The sequence below is a fragment of the Panthera onca genome, chromosome C2, assembly GCF_046562875.1.
Source record: "Panthera onca isolate mPanOnc1 chromosome C2, mPanOnc1 haplotype 2, whole genome shotgun sequence".
Classification (NCBI taxonomy): domain Eukaryota; kingdom Metazoa; phylum Chordata; class Mammalia; order Carnivora; family Felidae; genus Panthera; species Panthera onca.
The window spans coordinates 52,308,544-52,330,492 of record NC_138347.1 but is presented as its reverse complement, the minus strand read 5'-3'; the positions used below and the strand labels follow the sequence as shown (position 1 = coordinate 52,330,492).

At 36.8% G+C, this 21,949-nt stretch overlaps 1 long non-coding RNA gene and 1 pseudogene across 2 annotated transcripts in view; one reads left to right on the top strand and one right to left on the bottom strand.

Annotated features, from left to right (window-relative positions):
* The window catches only part of LOC132683772 (uncharacterized), a 330,738-nt gene that overhangs the window by 132,017 nt on the left and 176,772 nt on the right, over nucleotides 1-21,949 (top strand). The window lies entirely within an intron of this gene.
* On the bottom strand, nucleotides 5,235-21,761 carry LOC132684320 (large ribosomal subunit protein eL18 pseudogene; annotated as a pseudogene).

Genomic DNA, 21,949 nt, shown 5'->3' with positions numbered 1-21,949 from the left:
CTTGGTTGTTTCCCTTTATTTACCACTTTCTAAGTAATGAAGTAGTTATCTACCATCATCCAAAGTGACTAATTTATTTTAAATATCATTTGAACTTGTGGATTTTTTGAATTTATTTTATTAAAGTTTACTTATTGGGTGGGGGAGGGCCAGAGGGAGAAGGAGACAGAAAGTCTCAAGTAGGTTCCTCATTGTCAGCACCAAACCCCATGAGGGGCTCTAGATCATGACCTGAGCTGAAATCAAGAGTCGGATGCTTATTAACCCACTGAGCCACCCAAGAGCCCCTGAATTGTGAATTTTTAACCTGTTTGATTATCATCAATCCACTGAAGTTTTCATCTTTGTTGATACACACATTGTCCATCTTTGTCTCAGATCTTATCAAGTTTGGCCCTCCATCCATTGGATATAACCCCGTTTTTTGGGAATCATCCCCAAAATAATCTTATCAAAGTTGTCTTTGATAGGTTCTTAGCTATCAGGTATGACCTGATGACCAGGATCATCTTTAACATGTCCTTTGCCAAACCTGGAACTAACCATTGCTTCAAATCACAAAAAGGTATTTTGTGATTGACAAAAAAAAAAAAAAAAAGAAAAGAAAAGAAAAAAGAAAAAAAGAAAGAAAAGAAGGAAAGCAAGCTAGGGTCTTTTCTGTTTGCTCATTGGTTTTAACCAGTGGTTGCTTGTTGTTTCTAGGCCTTTCTCTGTTTTTAGTTGACAAGCTTATGAATATCATTTTTTTTAAGTTTACTTATTATGAGAGAGAGAGAGACTGGGGGAGGGGCAGAGAGAGAGGGAGGGAGAGAATCCCAAGCAGGTTCTGTATTGTTAGTGCAGAGCCCAATGAGGGGCTTGAACTGGTGAGATCATGACCTGAACTGAAGAGTCAGATGCTTAACTGACTGAGCCACCCAGGTGCCCCAAATATCATTTTTTAAGAGAAAGTAAATCGTGAGTTTATAATAAGATTTCATTATGGAGTTCTAATTAACTGCATTGATTTCTTAATTTTGTGTTTCCTTTTTATGTATTTAACATTTATAAATAGTTGCTTTAACCAATTATATATATAAGTGTTTGTCTGCTTGTTTTATCTGCAGCTCTTTTTGCTAAAAAAGTAAAGATTCCCTTTTAAAAGATTACTCTTTGGGGGCGCCTGGGTGGCTCAGTCGGTTGAGCATCCGGCTTCGGCTCAGGTCATGATCTCATGGTTTGTGAGTTCGAGCCCCGCATCCGGCTCTGTGCTGACAGCTCAGAGCCTGGAGCCTGTTTCAGATTCTGTGTTTCCTTCTCTCTCTGCTCCTCCCCTGCTCGTGCTCTGTCTCTCTCTCTCTCAAAAATAAATAAACATTAAAAGATTACTCTTTTAAGGTAATTCCACTCAGGAAGGGCAGGGAGATCTCTGTTTTTCATTAATTGAAATTATTTTTCTTTGTTAGGTAAGTCAGAAACTAAGTAAATATATGGTAAGTTTGGTTTTACTTCTGAATTTTGAGGATTGCAGTTTTTTTATTTTAATATCTTTTTACCTTATAATTATATAATATTTAATGGGTTCAAAATACATCTACAAAGCAAGTATATTCAAGGTAAGTCTAACTTCTATCATGGGTTCCCCAACCATGTTCCTCTCTCCTTCATAGACAAAGATTTTACTAATTGTATGATTTATCCTCTCATTCTCTTTTGAAACGAAACAAATATATATTCATATGACTTGTTAGATACATGTTAGCATGACTTTTTTTCCCACTTAACATTAAATTCTGGAGATTATAACTGCCTATAGTGTTATCTCTTTTTTTTAACAGTTGCATTATATTCCATTATGTGGATTTACTATCATTTATTCAGCTAGTGCTATATTAATTACCATGTGTTTGCTTCCAATCTTTAGTTATTACAAATTGTGCTTTAATAAATAGCCTTGTGCATAATTTTGCCCATATTTTTGCCATTATATTTTTCTTAAATGTTTATTTATTTATTGAGAGAGACAGAAAGAGAGAGAGAGGCAGAGCAGGGGGAGGGATAGAGAGAGAAGAGAGAGAATCCCAAGCAGGCTCCACACTCAGCACAGAGCCTGACATGGGGCTCCATCTCACAAACCGTGAGATTATGACCTGAACTTAAATCAAGAGCCAGACACTCAACTGGCTGAGCCACCCAGGCACCCCTGCCATTGTATTTTTGGGATAGATTCTTAGAAGTGAGATTTCTGGGTCAAAGAATAAATGCATATTCAACTTGGCTGTATAGTGGCAAATTCTTTTCCACTATTCTGCATTTTCACCTATAATGTATGGAAATGCTCTTTTCTCCACAGCTTCACCAACAGAGTATATTCTTGACCTTTTGGAATTTTACTACACTGATAAACAAAATGATGGTATCCCCATATAGTTTGATTTGGATTTATCTTATTATGACATTAGTTTTTCATGTTTAATGGGTTTTCTGTTTACTTTTCAGTGAGCTATATGATCATATCGTCAAGCTATTTTTATGGAAAGTTGTTAGCTTTTTGTTTTCTGTCTTTAAAAAAAAACCTTTTTCATGTATTAAGAGTTATGGTTGGTGGCAATGGTTGTGTCCATTTCTAAATGGACACATTTCTCTCCTTCTCTAAAGTTAGCATCCATTTCCCCACTTGGTTTTTATGAAGGTTAGGCTTGGGACCTGTTTTGGTCAATAGAATGCAGCAGAAGTGACCTTGTACCAGTTCCAAGTTGAGGCCTCGAAAGATTTTGCATGCTTCTCTCAGTTTCTTTGAATCCTACTTAGCTACCATGTGGACCAGTCGTGAAGACCTTGTTGGAGAATGAAAGTCCATATGCAGCAGAGATGAGCCATCATTGCTTAGCCTGTCTTAGACTCGGCAGCATGAATGAACCCAGAAAAAAGCAAAAGAACCAAAACCCCCAAAATTCCAATCTCAGAATCATGAGCTAATTTTTTCTTGTCTTAAATTGCTAAATTTTGGGGTGTTTTGTCACGTGGCAAAAACTCACATATGGATGACAGCTTTTTTTCCCTAAAGTATTGCAAACACTGCCCAGTTTGCACATTGTCTTTATAGTGGTGGCTAAACAATCTGTTGTTGTTGGTTTTTTTTAATTTGCATATCTACTTTATTTTAATTTTGCTTTTTAGTCTTGCTTTACTTATCCTTTCTGTTCTTTCCCCATGTGCAACATAGTTTTAAATAGTAGCCATTGCATTGTACATATGATTTTTAATTTGGCTATATATCACACACAATTTCCTATGTTTCTACATGGCACTTATAATTACAAATTTTAATTACAAATCCTTTATGTCCTTAAGCTTACCATAATTTATAAATCCTTTCTTCTTGGACATATATTTTATATTTGTTGTTATTATAGATAACACTATAATGAACAGTATTTTGCTATTTTGAATTGTTTCCTTATGATAAATTATCATGAATGAAATTACTGAATCAAAGCATATAAAAATCTTTATAGTTTTTGCTATGTTTTGACATATAGTTTTTTAAATAATGTAATTTGTAATGTCATCAGCAGTAAGTACTACACTCTCCATAGTTACAGATTTTTATTTTTTTACAGATTAAGTGTGCCGTTCTCTCAAAGTAATTCTTAGAAATGCTTTAAAAATCAAAAATCAATTAAAAGTAAATCAAAAGGCAATAATAGAAGGTGTTAAACTGCAGTCTCCTGTCTGTCCCTTCCCCCCACGGTTCTCTGCTCTCCAAGTGGATGCCATCAAGTGTCTTCTCTGGTGGTTAGCCCGGTTCCAAAATAACTTATTTTGAATATCTTTCTAAATTTTAGATATTGTGTACTGTGTATTCCTTCTATAGAAACTGAAGATGTAGCTCTTTTAAATCCCTCTCATACTCTGATGTCCCTCTCACAGATACATGTCTACTCTTCCCATCAAACAAACCCAGTTTTCAACATGTAAATTGAAATCAGTATTCAGAGTTTTTAACTATCATAGTTATGCATATACTGTTTAATTCAGAACCAAGTTGAGACTTTCTGCTAGATTTCCTTTCTTGTACAACTTTTTGGCTGGTGTTCTGTGGAGTTAATTGCCCTTTATTATTTTGTTAATTTAGTTTTCTTACAGTCTTGGCCTAAATTATTCCCATAATCTTCACTTCTCAGTCCTAGTTTCCAGGAAGTCAAACTTGTCAAATAAGCTATTTATTGTCATAGGAATTTTGGAAAATTCCTGCCAGAACTTCAAGTCTTACCTCATCTGCTTCAGTTTGCCTGGTTTTTCTCTAAGGTTGGACATATATCCATCATCCTCACCCTTCTTGTTGTTTTCCAGAAAATTCTCTTCACCTCTCTCCTGTGCTGGATCCATTACTTCATGGACTTCATTTACAAAGGACCTTTGTTGTTGGTTTTGCATGCCTAGCATCTGAAGCATTTTCTGTGATAAAGGAAATCCTCATTCTTATGGACAATGCAAGAAAGTAATGATTGACTTACTGTACAGTAGCTGAAAAGGCTAGATTCTCATTTTCACTGACATTCTTTTATCCAGGACACAAATGTGTGAGCTAGGATGGCTCAGTCAGATGTGTTCATGGCAGGGGCGCCTGGGTGGATCAGTCGGTTAAGCATCCGACTTCAGCTCAGGTCATGATCTCACGGTTCGTGGGTTTAAACTGTACATTGGGCTCCATGCTGGTGGTGCAGAGCCTGCTTGAGATTCTTGCTCTCTCCTCTCTCTCTGCCCCTTCCCTTGCTCACTCTTCCTCTCTCTCTCAAAATAAATAAACTTAAAAAAAAATATGTTCATGACAGTAACTTGGCTCATGATGTGTCAAAGAGGGGCCAGGGAGTGCTCTTTCTGAAGGCAGCAGAGGTAACAGTGTTTGTAAGGTGGGATTCTTGGTGTGGGTAGGGACAGCTCAAGGTCCCCAGCCAATACCTGCAGGGACCTCTGGTACCTAATTGCCCTCTCCCATCCCTGTGATGTTCCTGCTGCTTTCTTAGTACCACTACCGAAGCCATGCTTGACCATGTGGAACCCTACCAGAAACTCCAGTCTGTAAATAAGTGTTTCTCCCTAGTAGTTTTGCTCACGTTTGTTTCCCACCAAGTGTCTGGAGCCATGTATATCTACATTGCAATTCCCGAGGTGTCCGCAGGTAAGATCTCTGGTGGCTTTGTGTGCAAAATAGAAAGGACTCATTAATCCATTTTCAAATTTTTCATTAATTAACTTTTTTGCATCCAAAATCTTTTAAATAACAAAGGGGTAGTTTTTGTAACCACGGTGAGCCCATTGAACACTGGTGAGCTCAAACTTCCGGGGTGCACGTAGGGTGTAGTGTGGCTGCACAGGGTTCCTCCGGCCTTGTAAGAATGCCTGTACACTTCTCGCCTTTCCGAGGAGCAGAGAGCAGGACAGTGCCGTAGCGGTTGGGGGAGTCCAGGGCCAGCCGGTTGAAGGTGAGGATCTTGCCCCCACCTTGAGGATGAAGTTTCCGCACATAGCTGCTTACGGTGCAGTACATACTCTTTTCAGTTTGGGTACCTCCTGTACACTGAGGTCACTCGTTACAGTTCCTGCACCCACAGCTTTTTTTGTCTTCCTGGTCAGGATGCTTCATCCTCCAGATCATCCAGGAAAGGGACAGAAGCAGCTGGTTTGGTGCGACTCATGAACCACCTCTTCAGCACAACTTGGTTGAAGGTGGAGTTGGTTTGTTGGGGAAGAAAACTGCACAGCCTGACCAACAGCAGTGGGTCGGTGTCCTGGCTCTCGGGTTCTTAACCTTAACCTTTTGGCCCTTGTTGTGGAGGATGCCAACTCTGATGATGGCACCTCTCCCACACCCCAACCTCAGCACAGCTCAGGAGGTGTAAAATGTTACATTTCTCTGGTGACAGTGCTGTGGAATGACTTGTGTTGTAGCCCCTCCAATGATACTCTACATTATCCGTATCTTCTGGATAAACTCTTCATCAATTAATCATCCAGGCTCCTCATCTTCTTTGGAACTAGGAACTGTTCTAGAACTGTTCTAGAACTGTTCTAGAACAGTTCTAGAACTGTTCTAGGGCTGCTTTAGAGCTTGGAGATATATCGCACCTTCCTTGTTTATTTACTCCCTTGTTTTGCTGGAAACCATTCCCCAGCAACTTTCAGTAATTATATGGAAGGAGAAAAGTTTTTGAGAACACCTATATTAGAATTTTTTTTTTATATTCTCATAGTTGATAGTTTAGACTTAAATTTTTATTTATTTATTTTTTAAAAATGTTTACTTATTTTGAGAGAGAAAGTGAGAGAACACAAGCAGGGAGGGGCACAGAGAGAGAGAGAGAGAGAGAGAGAGAGAGAGAGAAAATCCCAAGCAGGCTCTGTGCAGTCAGCACAGAACCCAACTTGGGGCTCTATCTCACCAACTGTGACATCATGACCTAAGCCGAGATCAAGAATCGGTCGTTTGACTGAGCCACCAAGGTGCCCCTAGACTTAAATTTTTAGGTAGCAAAGCAAGACTCAGGATTTTAAAAGCATTTTTACATTTGTTTTATTACTTTCAGCATTGCTACTGAGAAGGCTGATGGTACTTTTATGCCCAGACCTATGCCTGTGAATTTTGTCTCCCTTTTACCTGCAAATTTTCAGGATCTTCCCTCACTATTCAGATGATGAAATTTTGCAGTGATGGGCTTTGGTGTGAGTTCTTTTGTTTTTCAATTCATTTCTGTTGGGTACTTTAAGCTCTTTTCAATGTGGAGATCCATGTATACCAGTTAAATTAGGGGAATTTTCCTTGTTTTAATTTATTTCTTTCTTAATTTTCCCTCTCATTTTCTCTGCTTTCTTTATCTGGAACTCTTATTATATAAATGTCGGATTTACTGAATCAATCTTTTTTTTTTCTCATATTTTCTCTCCTATTTTTCTTTGCTCTTTTTTTGTTTTATTTTCTGAGAGATATCCTCAACTTTATTTTTCAATATTTATTTTATTTTTAATTTACTATATTTTAATTTGCTAAGACTTTTTTTCTTCTTGTTATCTGAAATAACCCCCTTTTATGGTAGCATTCTGATTTGGGGCCATAGGTGAATGTTTCTCTCATTTCTTTAAGGACAATAAAATATTTTAAAACTTTTATTTTGTTCCTTAAATTCACTTGTCTCTGTTGTTGTTTTTCTGTATGTTTTAATTTTCATGTTTTATACTGGAGACTTTCTACAACTGGCTTGTGGTCCTTGGCCTCTCATTTATATTAAGAATGAAGCAATAGGGGAGTCTGGGTGGCTCAGTGGGTTGAGTGTCTGACTTTGGCTCAGGTCATGATCTCCCAGTTCCTGAGTTCAAGCTCTGTTTCAGGCTTTGTGCTGACAGCTCAGACCCGGGAGCCTGCTTCAGATTCTGTGTCTCCCTCTTTCTCTGTCCCTCTCTTGCTTGCACTCTCTCTCTCTCTCTCAAAAAAAAAAAAAAAAAAAAAAAAAAAAGAATGAGGCACTAAGAGCTTTATTGGAGCCCCGTTTTCTCAGGTGGGGCTGGTTTACTGATGAATTTTACCCAGGGGAGAATTCAGGCTTTTTGTTTTGTTTGAGGGGCTCTCCCATTGTTGGTATGGATAGGATTTAAAAAAAAATTTTTTTTTTAACATTTATTTATTGTTGAGAGACAGAGAGATAAAGAGACAGAGCATGAACAGGGGAGGGGCAGAGAGAGAAGGAGACACAGAATCCAAAGCAGGCTCCAGGCTCTGAGCTGTCAGCACAGAGCCCAACGTGGGGCTCGAACCCACAGACTGCGAGATCATGACCTGAGGTCAAACTGGACACTCAACTGACTGAGCCACCCAGGCATGCCAGGATTTTTTTTTTTTTTTTTTTTAATCTAGTTTTTCCTTCTTTTTCCTGCTTGGGGGATTTAGATATGGATGTTAGTATTACAGGTACCAGGATAGTCAAGGGACTGGTGGACTCAGTGTTTAGTAAATAAGTTACCACTCAAATTCTATTTTTAGTACATTACTTACCTCTTCCCTTACCTATGCTTTATATCCTTAGATAAGATCCTCCATTGTTCAGCTTTTCCAGAGACTAAACCCTTTATCTTTAGCAGAGGTAGGAGAGAGATAATTACTTGGCTGCTTGGGATACAAGAAAATATAGCAGCTCTTTTTAAAGACTTAGCCACTTATCTTGCATTCTGCTCTGCCTTGCATCTTCACTGAAGTAACTGATCCCTTCAATTTTTCAGGCTCCTGTGGTGTGAAACAGCTACATTCTTGCTGTTAATCCCTCTTCTCACACACACACATAAACATCTCCATTCAGGTCTCCTAAATTAGTAATAACTGCCTAGTTGGCTTCCAGTTTCCAAAATTATTTAACGTCTCTTTTCTACAGTGCTCCAGTTTCTTTCTTCCTTCCTTTCTCTTTCTCTCTCTTTTCTTCCTTCTTTCCTTCCTTCATTCCCTGCTCCCTCCTTTCTTTCTTTTTTCTTCCTTCCTTCCTTCCTTCCTTCCTTCCTTCCTTCCTTCCTCTTTCTTTCTTTCTTTCTTTCTTTCTTTCTTTCTTTCATTTTACACTTTGTGAGCCCACCCTTTTTTAATTACTATAATTTTTTTGAGTTTAGATGGATCAGAAATAAATGTATATGTTAGATTCACAAAGTTTAACCAGAAAATTCTAAGTATGTTTCTTTCTTTTGTTTTCCTTTTCCTTCATTGGAGAGAGAGAGAACAAGTGGAGGAGAGGGGCAGAGGGAGAGAGAGAGAGTCTCAAGCAGGCTCCACACTCAACATGGAGTCTGGCATAAGACTTGATCTCACAACCCTGGGATCATGACCTGAGCCGAAATCAAGTCAGACACTCAACTGACTGAGCCACCCAAGAGCCCCTAAATAGGTTTCTTTGTAAGTAAAAATCAAGGTACTGAAAGATCCTTCCGTGGGCAGATTGGATACCATATCCCATAGTGGGAATGGAAACTTGGAATTGTATAAATTCTCTCCCTGGGTGTTTTCATGTATCTACTCTTCATAAATTGGCATTTGTTAGGATTGGTTTATTCTAGAATTATATCTTTCTGCTTTTGCTTTTACTGTACTCAGTACTAGAAATGTATTGTTGTTATTTTATCTTATAGGCCTCACTTCTTTTTCTATGGATAAGATCATTATTAACAAAGGATTATAACTCTCATCACTGACATTCCAAATTCTAGTTCTGTATTTTCTAACTTAGGGGAGTACATTAATTGAATCTGTGCTCCTGAGGTTACTCTCCCACAATATCTATTCAGAAATACCTCTTTTTCTTCACCCTCTGAAGTTTTATTTCCTTTCTAATATAAGTTTGTTTTAAGATAATAAGCATATGTTAGATAATATTTGTGTAACTCTTATGCATTATTAGTTATACAAATAAGGCATTCTATCCCCCATTTTCCTTTTTAATCAACAACAAATTTTAAGCATTTAGTCAATATTAAACATGTAGATAGAGGGGAAACAAGAGTCCAGAAAGGTTAGGGATTGAAAATTTATCAGGCATAGAGATGCAAAGAAAGAATAGAAAAAAAAAATAACACGGTAGCCATTATAGGTCAAGTTATCTTCTGAGGTAAAAAAAAAAAAAAAAAAAAAAAAAAAAATTATTTTCATTTAACTACATTATATAGCATATATACTCTGAATTTTTTTCTTCTTTCAAAATGAAATGTTGGAAAAATATTGCTAAATAATATATGTTGTTACAAGGTCACCAATGAAATCCGAAACTTCATACCTAACAGTGTTTCCTTAAGAGGTTGATCTCCATGGGACCAGAAGACAGAGTATATTGCATATTTTGTTTCCAATTTTAATGGAACACAAGTAAAGCATTTACCTACATGTATAAATACCAATGGACTACTTGAAATGGAGAATTACTTTCTATAGAAGTCCGTACAATTTCATGCTGACATCCCTCTGCCTATGAAACTGTAGGGAAAAGAGTTGGCAAAATTACCTTTAGAAGTCTCATTAATCTATTTATCACTTACATGTTATCAATGACTTGCTTTATTGTGAAAAACACTGATCAAAATGCCTATCCTATAATAGCTTTAAATGAAAACAAAACAAGTTATACAAGATAGAAGAAAAATGAATACATTATTTTTCTGCCTTAGACATACAAGGTATACTTTTGAGTAAATAAAAGATTACTAAATGCCTTCTGGCTCTGTTGCTAGCCCAGTGTTACCATGACCACTATTATCTAGTTAAAGAATGTTTGCTTGTTCTTGAGTGAGATGACTTAAAGCAAATCATTTTTGTTTCCAGATTAGAAGCTTGTTCTATGGAATCACCTCCCACCCCTCTTTGTGTTTGGACTAGCAAATCTATTTTCTTTCATATATTTTATTTGTCTGATTCAAGAATCAAAACCTTAGATTCTTGAAGACAGTAGATTCATAAATCAATGGGTATATTGGAAATGGATGTTTTAACTTTCATTATGCTTCTTTCTTTGGAGAGGATCGATGTTTTAACTTTCTTTTTAAATGCTTCTTTCTTTCTAATGCTTTAGGCTTCTTATTCTAATCCTAGAAGCACCTTGCCCTAGTCACTGAATCATTTGCTTTGCATTGATTCAATGTAAGATACTCTTTTACATTCTGCACATGTAAAATTTTCCAGAATAGGTACTTAAAAATGTCCACATTTTTAAGATTTAATATTCTATTTTAAGAGAAAAAAGTGCAGTTTTGTCCTCCATTTTTATTTTGCAAATACTTCCTATCTTTACTCTGTCTTCACCAAATTACATGAATACTTTTTTTTTCCCCCTTTCCAGGCTATCTGCTGCTATATGAACAGGGATTCTCTTTTAGCTTGCTACTGCATTTCAACCAGCCAACAGCCTATCTTTCAATAATTAATTCATCATAGAACACACTGATCCTACCCTTCTGGAAAGGACACACATTTCCCACATTTTACAGTATTGATTTAATATTTTAATTGTTGGAATTGAGAATTGAAAAATGATTGTTGCTTTTTCAACCAGAGTGGTATATGTGCAGAAGATAATAATAACAATAATGCCTTATTTTACTAATTTAAAAATTAACCCCACCCTTCCACCACAAACACATACATTGGGATATCCATCTCTGATATTGGAACACATCTACTAGTAATTTAATTGGAAATTCTCCCTGTCTTCCTCCTTTCTTTCTTTCATCCCTCCTCTCCTTCCTCTTTCCCTTCCTTTATTTAATTTAAAAATTTTTTAATTTAATTTTTGAGAGACAGACAGAAAGAGCGAGCAGGAGAAGGGCAGAGAGAGGTAGAGAGAGAATCCAGAGCAGGCTTCACATTGTCAGCACGGAGCCTGACTTGGGGCTTAAACCCACGTACCATGAGATCATGACCTGAGCAGAAACCAAGAGTTGGACGCTTAAGTGACTGAGCCACCCAGGTGCCCCATCCCTTCTTTTGTTTGTTTTTCTTTCTTCATGGATGATAACATAATGATAATATGTCTTAGAATAAATGCAGACTTTAATTGGAAAAGATAGCATAGCTACAATTAGTTGAACTCTTACCACATGTTCATGTGCATGAGGTCTTAGTTTTTTTCTATTTTACTGATGAGGAAACTTAGGCCCCAAAAACAAGCAGATCACTCAAACTTATATATCTGGTAAATGGTAGCACTTGAGCTGATATTATTTTAGTCCAAAGAGTGGACTTCACATAAACTTTACATAAACTAAAGTTTCATTTGTTCACTATATGTGAAGTATACCTGAACAGAGCTCTGAAGTTGTAAAATAGAATCACATATGTTAAAGATGGAAGAAATTTAGAAGACATCTATTCTACATCCCTTATTTTGTAGATTAGAAAATAACTCCAGGTAGGTTAAGTGATTTCCTCCAGGTATTACATTTTGGAAATTTGCAGACACAGGGCTAGGACAAAAATCATACATACTTGTAGTAACAAATTTGAATACCATAGATATACATAAAGAAAAAGTGAAATTGTGCTCTATCTTAACCTGGAAAGATTTCTCCTTTCAGAGATACAACATTTACCCTACAATTTTCAGATCATACTGAAAAATAGGAACCATGATGAAAGTATCTGTAAATGTAATTCTTTAAAATTATTTTGGAAGTCCAAAGGAAAATATTGCTGCACATACAACTCTTCTAATGTGTGCCCTAATACTTTTATTAAAAGAGGAAGAATTGATATATATAACAAAGACTTTCATAACAATTCCTACTATGTATGAAGAATTCCTTATGTATTAACTTATTTAGTCCTCATCAGAAAGTTTTGAAGTGAGAACTAGTACCTCTGTTGCCATTTTATGAAGGAAGTAACAAGAGTTTGGAAAGGTCGAGCAACTTACGAAAGGTAAGAATGGGACAACTGACGACTCAGACTCTTTGGCAGTGAAGATTTGAGTTGCTCAAACCCTGGCTAATTGAGGTTCTGGCTGATGGTAGAGGTAATGACCAATGGGTAATGGAAGAAGGAAGTCAAAGATATTAATTAAAGGCATTAATTAATTAAAATGACCTGTTACAGAAATGAGGACTATAGAAGCTTCACAAGATTTTTTGGACAGGTGTACATGAGTGTGTGTGTTTGTTTGTATGCTAACCACTTTCTTCGACTCTTGCTTTCTCTTTATGTTAATTAGACACTTGCTATTGGTGGTTACATTTACAATTTTGACTTCAGGTAACAGTGGGACTGTTACTGAATTTGAGGAACAATTAATATAGCTAGTAATGGATGCAATGACTTGTCAGACTATTTCTCATTTGGGGGAAAAGAATAAAATCTTCTCTTTTAAGAAGGATAATGGTACATTGTTACATAAAGTTGTTTTGCTATATGAGGTTGTTTTGTTGTTGTATGGAAGCTAAAAGCCAGGGGCAAGGAAGTCCAGAGTCAAAGGAGTGGGCTGTACTCCTTTGTCTATCTGTTGCCTATCACCTCTAATTGACCTTTTTGCCTGCTCTGTGAAAATGGATCTGGGCCTTTTGCCTACTGACACAATGTTAAGTTTTGTTGCTAAAGAGCAATGGAGAGAAAATGTAGGTAGAAAGGGTTTTGTTTTCTGGTTTTGGAGTGTTTGATCCCATGGCATGGATAGCTTCTTTACTGCTCAGCTTCTGAAACTCCTCTGGTGGGCAGTTGCACCTCCAGCAGCCAACTTCCGTGTGGTGGGTAGAGTCTTCAGCATCGGGCTCCTGCAGGTCATGGCAGCCAGCAGCACCTAGTAGCCAAAGGCTACCACTTGGGTGGTTTGGTAGTGAGAAGCACCTCTCTGTGAATAGCTTTCACCCACGTTTTAGAGCTCGTTTCCAGCAATTTCTGCCAGCTAAGCATCACAGCAAATTCTGTGCCATTCAGTGGGTCACAGCTACACCCTCTACTATGAGGTCTGTATCTCAGCCCTGGGGGATGGGGTATAGTGTTCTCTCTCAGCAATAGGGGTAGTCATTGCTCCTTATACCTGTTGTTCCTATAATTTTTAGAGGTCTCTTTACTTTTTTTTTTTTTTTTTAATTTTTTTTCAACGTTTTTTATTTATTTTTGGGACAGAGAGAGACAGAGCATGAACGGGGGAGGGGCAGAGAGAGAGGGAGACACAGAATTGGAAGCAGGCTCCAGGCTCCGAGCCATCAGCCCAGAGCCTGACGCGGGGCTCGAACTCACGGACCGCGAGATCGTGACCTGGCTGAAGTCGGACGCTTAACCGACTGCGCCACCCAGGCGCCCCAAGGTCTCTTTACTTTTTACTAGCCAATATCTTCTTATTCCAATCCCTCATTGTAGTTAATAGTTCATTATATTAAATTTCCCCTTTTTAAATTACTGTGTGATTACTCTCTCTTGATTAAATTCAAGGCTGTCTGACCTCAATTTCCATGCTTTTAAACCACTACCCTGTACTACTTTTTACCATTAACAGAGATCATTTAAAGCTGATAATAATGTGGCCTTGAATTTTTTAACAGCTAAATAATTAATAATTAGGGTAGTAGAATCATAACATTTAAAGGTGGGGAAGAACATTAAAAAATAATTCAGTCCAGTATCTTTCTTTTTTATTCAGATATGGAAATGGAGGCCAAAATAACTAAAATTATGCTGAGATCCATATTTTGCCTTTTTTGGTATCACTATTACCTATCATAGAGCCAATATTTATTAAGTATGATTTCCGTTAAAATGAGTGAATATACTAGAAAACATTTATTGAGCACCTTGCCAGTAGCTACAGGTGGAGTGGTGATTTAGATAGAGTTGTTTCCTTCCATAGGTTTTCAGTCAAGTAGCAAATTTGAGATAAGAATAACAACTTTGTTTAAATCTAATCCCTCTTTGCTTTGGATATTATTGCCAAGCTGGTTGTGGGTTGAAATCAAAAGACAGTTTTCTTTGTGCAGTCTTTGAACTCATTCTAAGGCTGTATAAGGATAAGCATCATGTGGACATATTTAGGCTTAACTTTAATATAGCTATTAGAACCTGTTATCTTCTGGAACAAGTTTTGTGTAGTTACTCTAAAAGCTTAATTCCCAAAGCACACGTTTATGATTTTATTTTTGTACTTATGGGGACAACATATTTACACAAAAATTCCAAAATCTTTTTGGATTTTAATTTAGCAGGAACCTTCTTACTTCACTTTCTGGAATGATGGATGACAAGAAATACGACCACGATCTAGTAGTTTGTGACATATCTTGAATATGTAGCTCATGGAATTTTAATAATAAGCCATGGCTGATTTTGTTTATGAGTTCTGATAACTTTAGAAATTGAATAAATAAATGTCTGTCTTTAGCACATCTTCATCATTGGGGGGCACTGTGTATCAGAGCATTTCACAAAAGTTAGAATAAGTCCTATGTTAAAAAAATAGAATTTCTAATAATATATTTTATGTAGATAAAGTTTTTTGTGTGATAAAAAATTTTTCTTATGTAACATTCATTAGCACACAGCCAAACTGAAGGAGATCAGAAATTTAGTGGCTCTTTTCATCCCATTTCATAATTTTAAAATATATTGAAAAGCTAAGAAAAGTGTAAGTTGCTGGACTCTGAGAACAAACAAACAAACAAACAAACAATACTTTTATTAAATAGTGGTTGTAATGTTCCCTTGTTGCATATCATGAAGTCGTAATTTTAACCATTCACTTCGTGTCCAGTATCATCACCTTTATATTTGTGTTAATACTTAAATTGGTGACATAAATTTAATATCCAGGACATCATGAATATTTTTGAGAGTATCACCTTTTCTGCTTTCTTTTCCTTCTCTGTCTTACATTTCTGTGTCCATTTCTTGATATTTCTCCGTTCTTAAACTTGCTTCCCTTAGCACACACTTACTTCTTGCCTGACCAGAGTTTCTGCTGACCTCTGAAAAGTCATGGCAGACATATATTCTGCACGGATATAAGAGAATAAGGATTTAGTCCCTTGCTTCTACAGATCCTTCCAGAGATCATTCTTCATGGTACTTTAAAATGTCTATCCTAAAAATAATAATTTAAAAACTAATGTGACTAAAGTCTTAAAAAATAAAAACCTTTTATGATCTATAAACAAGGGAAACCACATGTTCTGTCTTCATGTATTTTCTTCCAATTTTTCAATGCGTTTGGGAGAAATAATTCGGAAAAATTCTGAAGGAAGTGGGCTGCAGTGAACTGTGAGAACATTTGAACATGTTGCACATACTCTGGGGAGGGCAGCAGACGGAGGCCCTGCCTGTTACATTCTTTACCAGTGAGAACATGCACCTCTCTTATGATTGGCCTGGAGGGATCACCAAGAAAGAGAGACAAACCTGCCTCACAAGATTCATTCAGTGAGGGGTGGAAAAAAGGGCTGAAACTTGTCTTCGTCACTGGCATGATAATTGCTAAATATGGAATCCATAAAGAAATGACGAAAATCTGGGATGATGATATAAATAATTTCTGGAAATATCCATCATTCACCTGTAAAAGTAAATCAATACTATATTTGGATCTTAATGCATTAAGAATGATGCAATCTTCAATTAAATTCTTTTCTTCAGTTAGCCGCCCTCCTCCAATTTCTACATTGGGGTGATAGCCACCAATGTGACTTTCAAGTTGCTGGCGTGTTTAGCTTACTGTAAACGGTCATTCAAAATACTTGTTAAGCGTAGCTTTCTAAAAATGTTCATAATAGCAAATCTAATGCTAAGTTGAGAGAGTTTTTTCTAGGATGGAGAGTTTTGTTTTTTCCCTAGTCATAATGGCAGGGTGAATTCTATGACCAGGTTTACTCCTTTCAGCATAACGATGTTGGCCAACATGAATTGACATAGTACAAATCAGTGGTGGTCAGTGTGGATTTTGAAGTCATCTATTTTGCATATTTTAACGTCCTGTAATAAAGAGGTCTATGACTAATATTTATATTTTAAAAGCCTTTTTATGTGAGACACATTAGTAATTATTTCTGGCCTTAGAGTCCACAAAGAGATAAGCTATTTTGAAAGAAAAATTAAACAGAATGTTCATGTATCTGTTTAGATGATAAAATAGCTTAATGGTTTTCATGAAACATATTTAAGATATATTGCTTTGAGACAATGCTTATATTTATATAATGGTGACGTTACATCCCTAATAAATATTCAAGCAACTTGGTTCCTGGTGAGCACCCTTTACTGAAGTTACCTGGATATCTAAATTTAGCAATTGGAGTATTTTCTGGGGTTGTAAGCAGACCTTGACTGTAATTTCAGTTTAGATCTTTTTGCATAATTATTTTGAAGTTGACATAATGGAGGAAACAAAAAGCACATGTGTGTGGGAGACAGAGACAGGGGAAAAAACAAGACAATATTTTAAAATAGCGTTTGATAGCTTACCAGGAAAAAAAAAATTACCCATAAATGTTAACAAACAACAATAATAACAACTTATGCAGGGTTTTAAAAATTATGATACATCTATTCTTTATCGTTCTTATAGTGTGCAATAACTTTAACAGGATATATGTATTTGGTTTTTATTATAAGATTCACTTTGGGACCAATCATTTCATTGAAGAGGTGAGTCTGTTTTTAATGTACTTGGTCAGAGCAATACAGTTTTTAAAATTTGCTATTTATTTGGGACTAATTGCCACCCCTAATTTAAAGAGAAGAAAAGCAAAAGAAATAAGTTTTTCCTAGCTAGACTGTTACGTGAACTATAAACTTAGGGCTCGAATGAATTTGATACTTGCATAGTTCAGTATTATTCCTGTTACAGAGGAGGATACTTACGTCCTGAGAGGTGGCCTGACTTTCACAAATGCTCCTTGGAGGCATGGTTGGGAGTGAGAGGTGAGGCCTTTGTAGCCTTGCTCATTTGCCTGGTGAATCCAACTTGGTGAAGATGAATTTGTTCTCCTTGTTTGTTTATTTTAAGCCCTTTGTATTTGTACATCTGATGCAAGCAAGTATTTTATCACAACAACTTCATTTATTATCTATTTCTAATAATATGCATGGCCAACCAACACTTTAAAACATTTTCGTTTTCTGTGTTAAATTCTTTTTAAAATCATAATTTAAAAATGGAGTATTTCCAAAACACTGTCTTTTAAGTATCAAAACAAAGAAATAGGGAAGAGAAGGCAGCATTATCCTGTGATTACAACAAATAAGAAACAAGGAATGTTGATCAGGGCCTCTTCTAAATACACCTGAAAGTTTTTTGTTTTTTTTTTTTTTAACGTTTATTTATTTTTGGGACAGAGAGAGACAGAGCATGAACGGGGGAGGGGCAGAAAGAGAAGGAGACACAGAACCGGAAACAGGCTCCAGGCTCTGAGCCATCAGCCCAGAGCCTGATGCGGGGCTTGAACTCACGGACTGCGAGATCGTGACCTGAGCTGAAGTCGCATGCTTAACCGACTGAGCCACCCAGGCGCCCCCACCTGAAATTTTTTAAATGACTTTGGGTAAGTCCCTTAAGCTATTAGCACTTCTATTTCTTTATTGCAAAAGGTAATAATAGCTGTCCTCTGACTGTTAACCTTTAACCAATATGTTGTGCACTCATTGATTCTTCTTCCATTGAAATATTAAAATCCTTGATGTGTCTTTGTTTATGATTGGGCTGAATACTTTTTACTATCCTTCCAGCAGGGCTGTAGAAAGAAGACTGAAAAATAGATGAAAATTAATTCTCACATTGGAATTTCAGTTATGACTATGAACTTTTCTTAAGAATCATTTGATCAGGGGCACCTGGGTGGCTCAGTCGGTTGAGCTGTCTGACTTCGGCTCAGGTCATGATCTCGTGGTTCGTGCGTTTGAGCCCTGCGTTGAGGTCTGTGCTGACAGTTCAGAGCCTGGAGCCTGCTTTGGATTCTGTGTCTCCTTCTCTTTCTGCCCCTCCCCTGCTCGTGCTCTGTGTCTCTCTGTCTCTCAACAATAAATAAGTGTTAAAGCAAAACAAAAAAAAAAATTCTAAAAAAAAAAAAGAAGAATCTTTTGATCAAATGCAGCTAGTGGATGGCAGAGGTTATCCTAGAATGAAACTCTGTGATCTCTAAGTCACTGGCTTTCAAAGGATGGTCCCCTAACCTGAAACACTGTCACCTGGAAACTTGTTAGGAAAGAAATACTTGGGTCTTATCCCAGGCATACTCAGTCAGAAAGTTGAGGCCCAACTATTTATGTTTTAACAAGCTCTACATCTAATTTTGACATATGCTAATATGTAAGAACCACTACCTAAACTAGAACAAATGAAAAATAAGACAGACTCCTAGAAGTCAAACCATCTCAGACTTGGCAGCAAAATTTATGTTATATGGTATATATACTTTTTGATGTTTGCACAGGAATACAAGAGATTTGTGTTAAGTCTACATTGATTGCTTATGCTGACTTTACCACTGAAAATGTTGAAAGAAGTCAGGGAAATCTTAAAGTTTTGATAAGGTATTGAAAATAGCAGAAGGAGGTCATTAAGGAAAATATGGTTGCTGCTGAGACGTAGATGTTAGAATCTAATAATTTCTTCTGTTCACAAATGAAAGCTAAGAAAGGGTGCAGGGCATTCTGAAAGATTTAGCACATGTCACCAGATTATGATCATCTGAAAGTGTCACTTACATTCAGCATTTGTTTTTGTAAATAAAAGTTTGATTTGGTATTAAATTAATGATAATCTTGAGGTTTAATTTAGTTCTTTGAGGTTGAGAAAATCAAAGAAGCCAGAAGAATTTGCTTCATTACAAAGATATTAATGTTTTATATACTTTATACTGGTAGCAATTTTTTTTACAGTGGAAATAATTATGTTTCAGTGAAGGGGAATTATAAAATCAAGCTACTTTCATGTTGGACAAAATTATTTTTATACTTGTGGTAGTTTGAGCTACACTGCTGATACTAGCATAGAAGAAGGATATTGGCAAATATATTCAAGACTTAGTGTGAGCACTGCTGGTTGTATACCACTGGTTCTCAAAGTAATTGTTTTGGACAAGTGAGGGCAAAGAAGTAAGTTGGTTACAATTATCTGGAAGTCTTATTCTAACTTACTCATGTTCTTCAACGTCTTGCATTCCCCAACATCCATTTTATAATGAATTCATAAGGAAAAAGTGACTTAAATTATGTTAAATCTAAGAAGAATTGGTCTTTAAGAATACCTTAGTTATTTGCATTATCATCTCATCTGTAATATACATGTTATCTGTTCAAAGTAGGAGGAAAATATTACAGATGGGCTAAACTTCAATATCATATGTTTCTGTGAAAGTGGAAGAAGGGAAGCCCAGCAATTTCACACTGATTTTATTTTTTAATCTCTTTTGTAGAAGCTATCAGAACTTTTCTACCTATAAAGGATTTTTTTCCTCTTCAAATGCGTCTACCTTTCTGTTCTAAATCAAACCATAAAGGATATTAAATGAGACTGTGAGTGTTGGAGAGGTCAGAAAGCCTGCCTTGGTCAATCAATATATCTTTGTAAAGAAGATGCCTCAAACTATGAAGTCACCTATTGATTGTTTAAAACCCTACTGTTGCCCCCAATCCTTTTGATTTATTATCAGTAATGGAATGATGTAAGTTTGCTAATATCCAGTTTCTTTAGGATACCGGTTTTCTGAATTGAAGTTAAAGACCACTTTAGACTTCTGAATTTGGGAAGCTGGTTAAACGAGAGGTGGAGAGCCTTCTTCATCTGATCTTCAGTGAACTGCTATCAGTGATCTTTAGACTTGATTAACCTCTTCTTGGCTGTCACCTCCCTGGGTAGTTCCACCCAACCAAATTTATTGTTCTGGTCAGGGTCCTTGGTCAGCCTCACTTCTTGCTTGGCCCTGTTCTTCCTCTGGTGTTCTCTTAGATCCATAGGCCCTGTTGCCCTCCTTTCAACGTCATCAGCTGTTTTCAGGTTGAGTCAGAGCAAGACCTTTTTTTAAAGTCCTAAGTCTGTTCCTGAAAACATACTCAAGGCAGAGATAATGCTGAGACAAGGCACAGCCAGTGTCGACGTAACAATTGTATATGTTGAAACTGAGGAACACAATACACTTTTAGAAATAAGTTACGTATGATGCAGAGGTGGAACACAGGATCCCCCAGAAGAGATCAATTCATTTGTGACATGGCATTCTCTTAGCATCCTTCTCAACCTTTGTTTGTTTCCTATTACTTGATTCCTGTCTTAAAAGTGTGTGTTATGAAGACATGGTCTGTGGCTGTTTGGTTTTATACATGTAGTGCCTAACGTGCAAGTCCTTAAGAAATATGAGCTGGAGGAGTTTTGAAGAAGGAAATAGCACAGAGAAATGGGGGAAACAAAGAGATCTTCATCATGTGACATAGGTTGAATTTGAATAATTCAATTGACTATCTATGGGTAATAATCTATGGAACCATGGGTAGTACATGGACAGAGAGGAGATTGTCTGATAATCCCAGTGAGGGAAGCAGCGCAGGCCCAGGGAACATGGTCAGAGTGTAAAGGGTGTTCTGTAAAGGATGATCACAGGAGCAGAGAGTTCCTGTGTGGAATAGTAGAAGATGAGGTTAAACACATGAAGTGGACAGATGATGGAGAACTTGGCTTAGTGGTGTGCTGGAACTGGTTTGAATTATTTCATGAGAGCCTATTATGTCTCTCTTTCCACCTCCAGGAAATCAGCTATGATGAGAGTGTTCGCACTACAGAAATCTGCAAATGGTACAAATTAGGACACCTCCACACTCCTAAACACACACACAGGACCAAGTGTTGTTAAACATTTATAAGTGAATCACTGCATTGCATGTTAGGCTTCAGAGGTGGTACTTGTTTCTAGGGTCAAGTAAGAGATAGCAGGATGAGACCAAAATATTTGTCAGATTAAAAGGCACCACTTAGCAACAGCAGAGTGTGGAACTGTTGCAATGAACAGAAGCTAAAAATATTGAAGCTAGCAATTTTAGTTAGAAAGTAAAATGGCAAAATTGATGGTTTGGAAGGATTTCCTCATTGTGTCATTCTTTTACAATAATATGTTGCTTTGATTTTTTTTCCCCTCAAGTTTCTTCAGATCTATAGGTAGTATATATGTAGGGAGGAGATTGCCCAATAATCCCAGTGAGGGAAGCAGCAAGGGTGCTTACCTGGTATTCTCTGAGCATCCTTCTCAACATTTGTCAGTTTCTCAATACATATTGCCGTGATTACTTGATTCATGTCTCAGAAGTGGGACTCCTCCCCTTCTCAGAAAATCATCTTGTTCTGGGATAACCTCAATTCTATAGAAAGCTGTGACAATGAAATTTTTAAATTTTATTTGCTTTTATATTTTTAAGGCTATGTTTGTGCTGATAAACAAGGAGATTAAGTGCTTTCTTATGTAAATAACACATTAGAAAAAATGG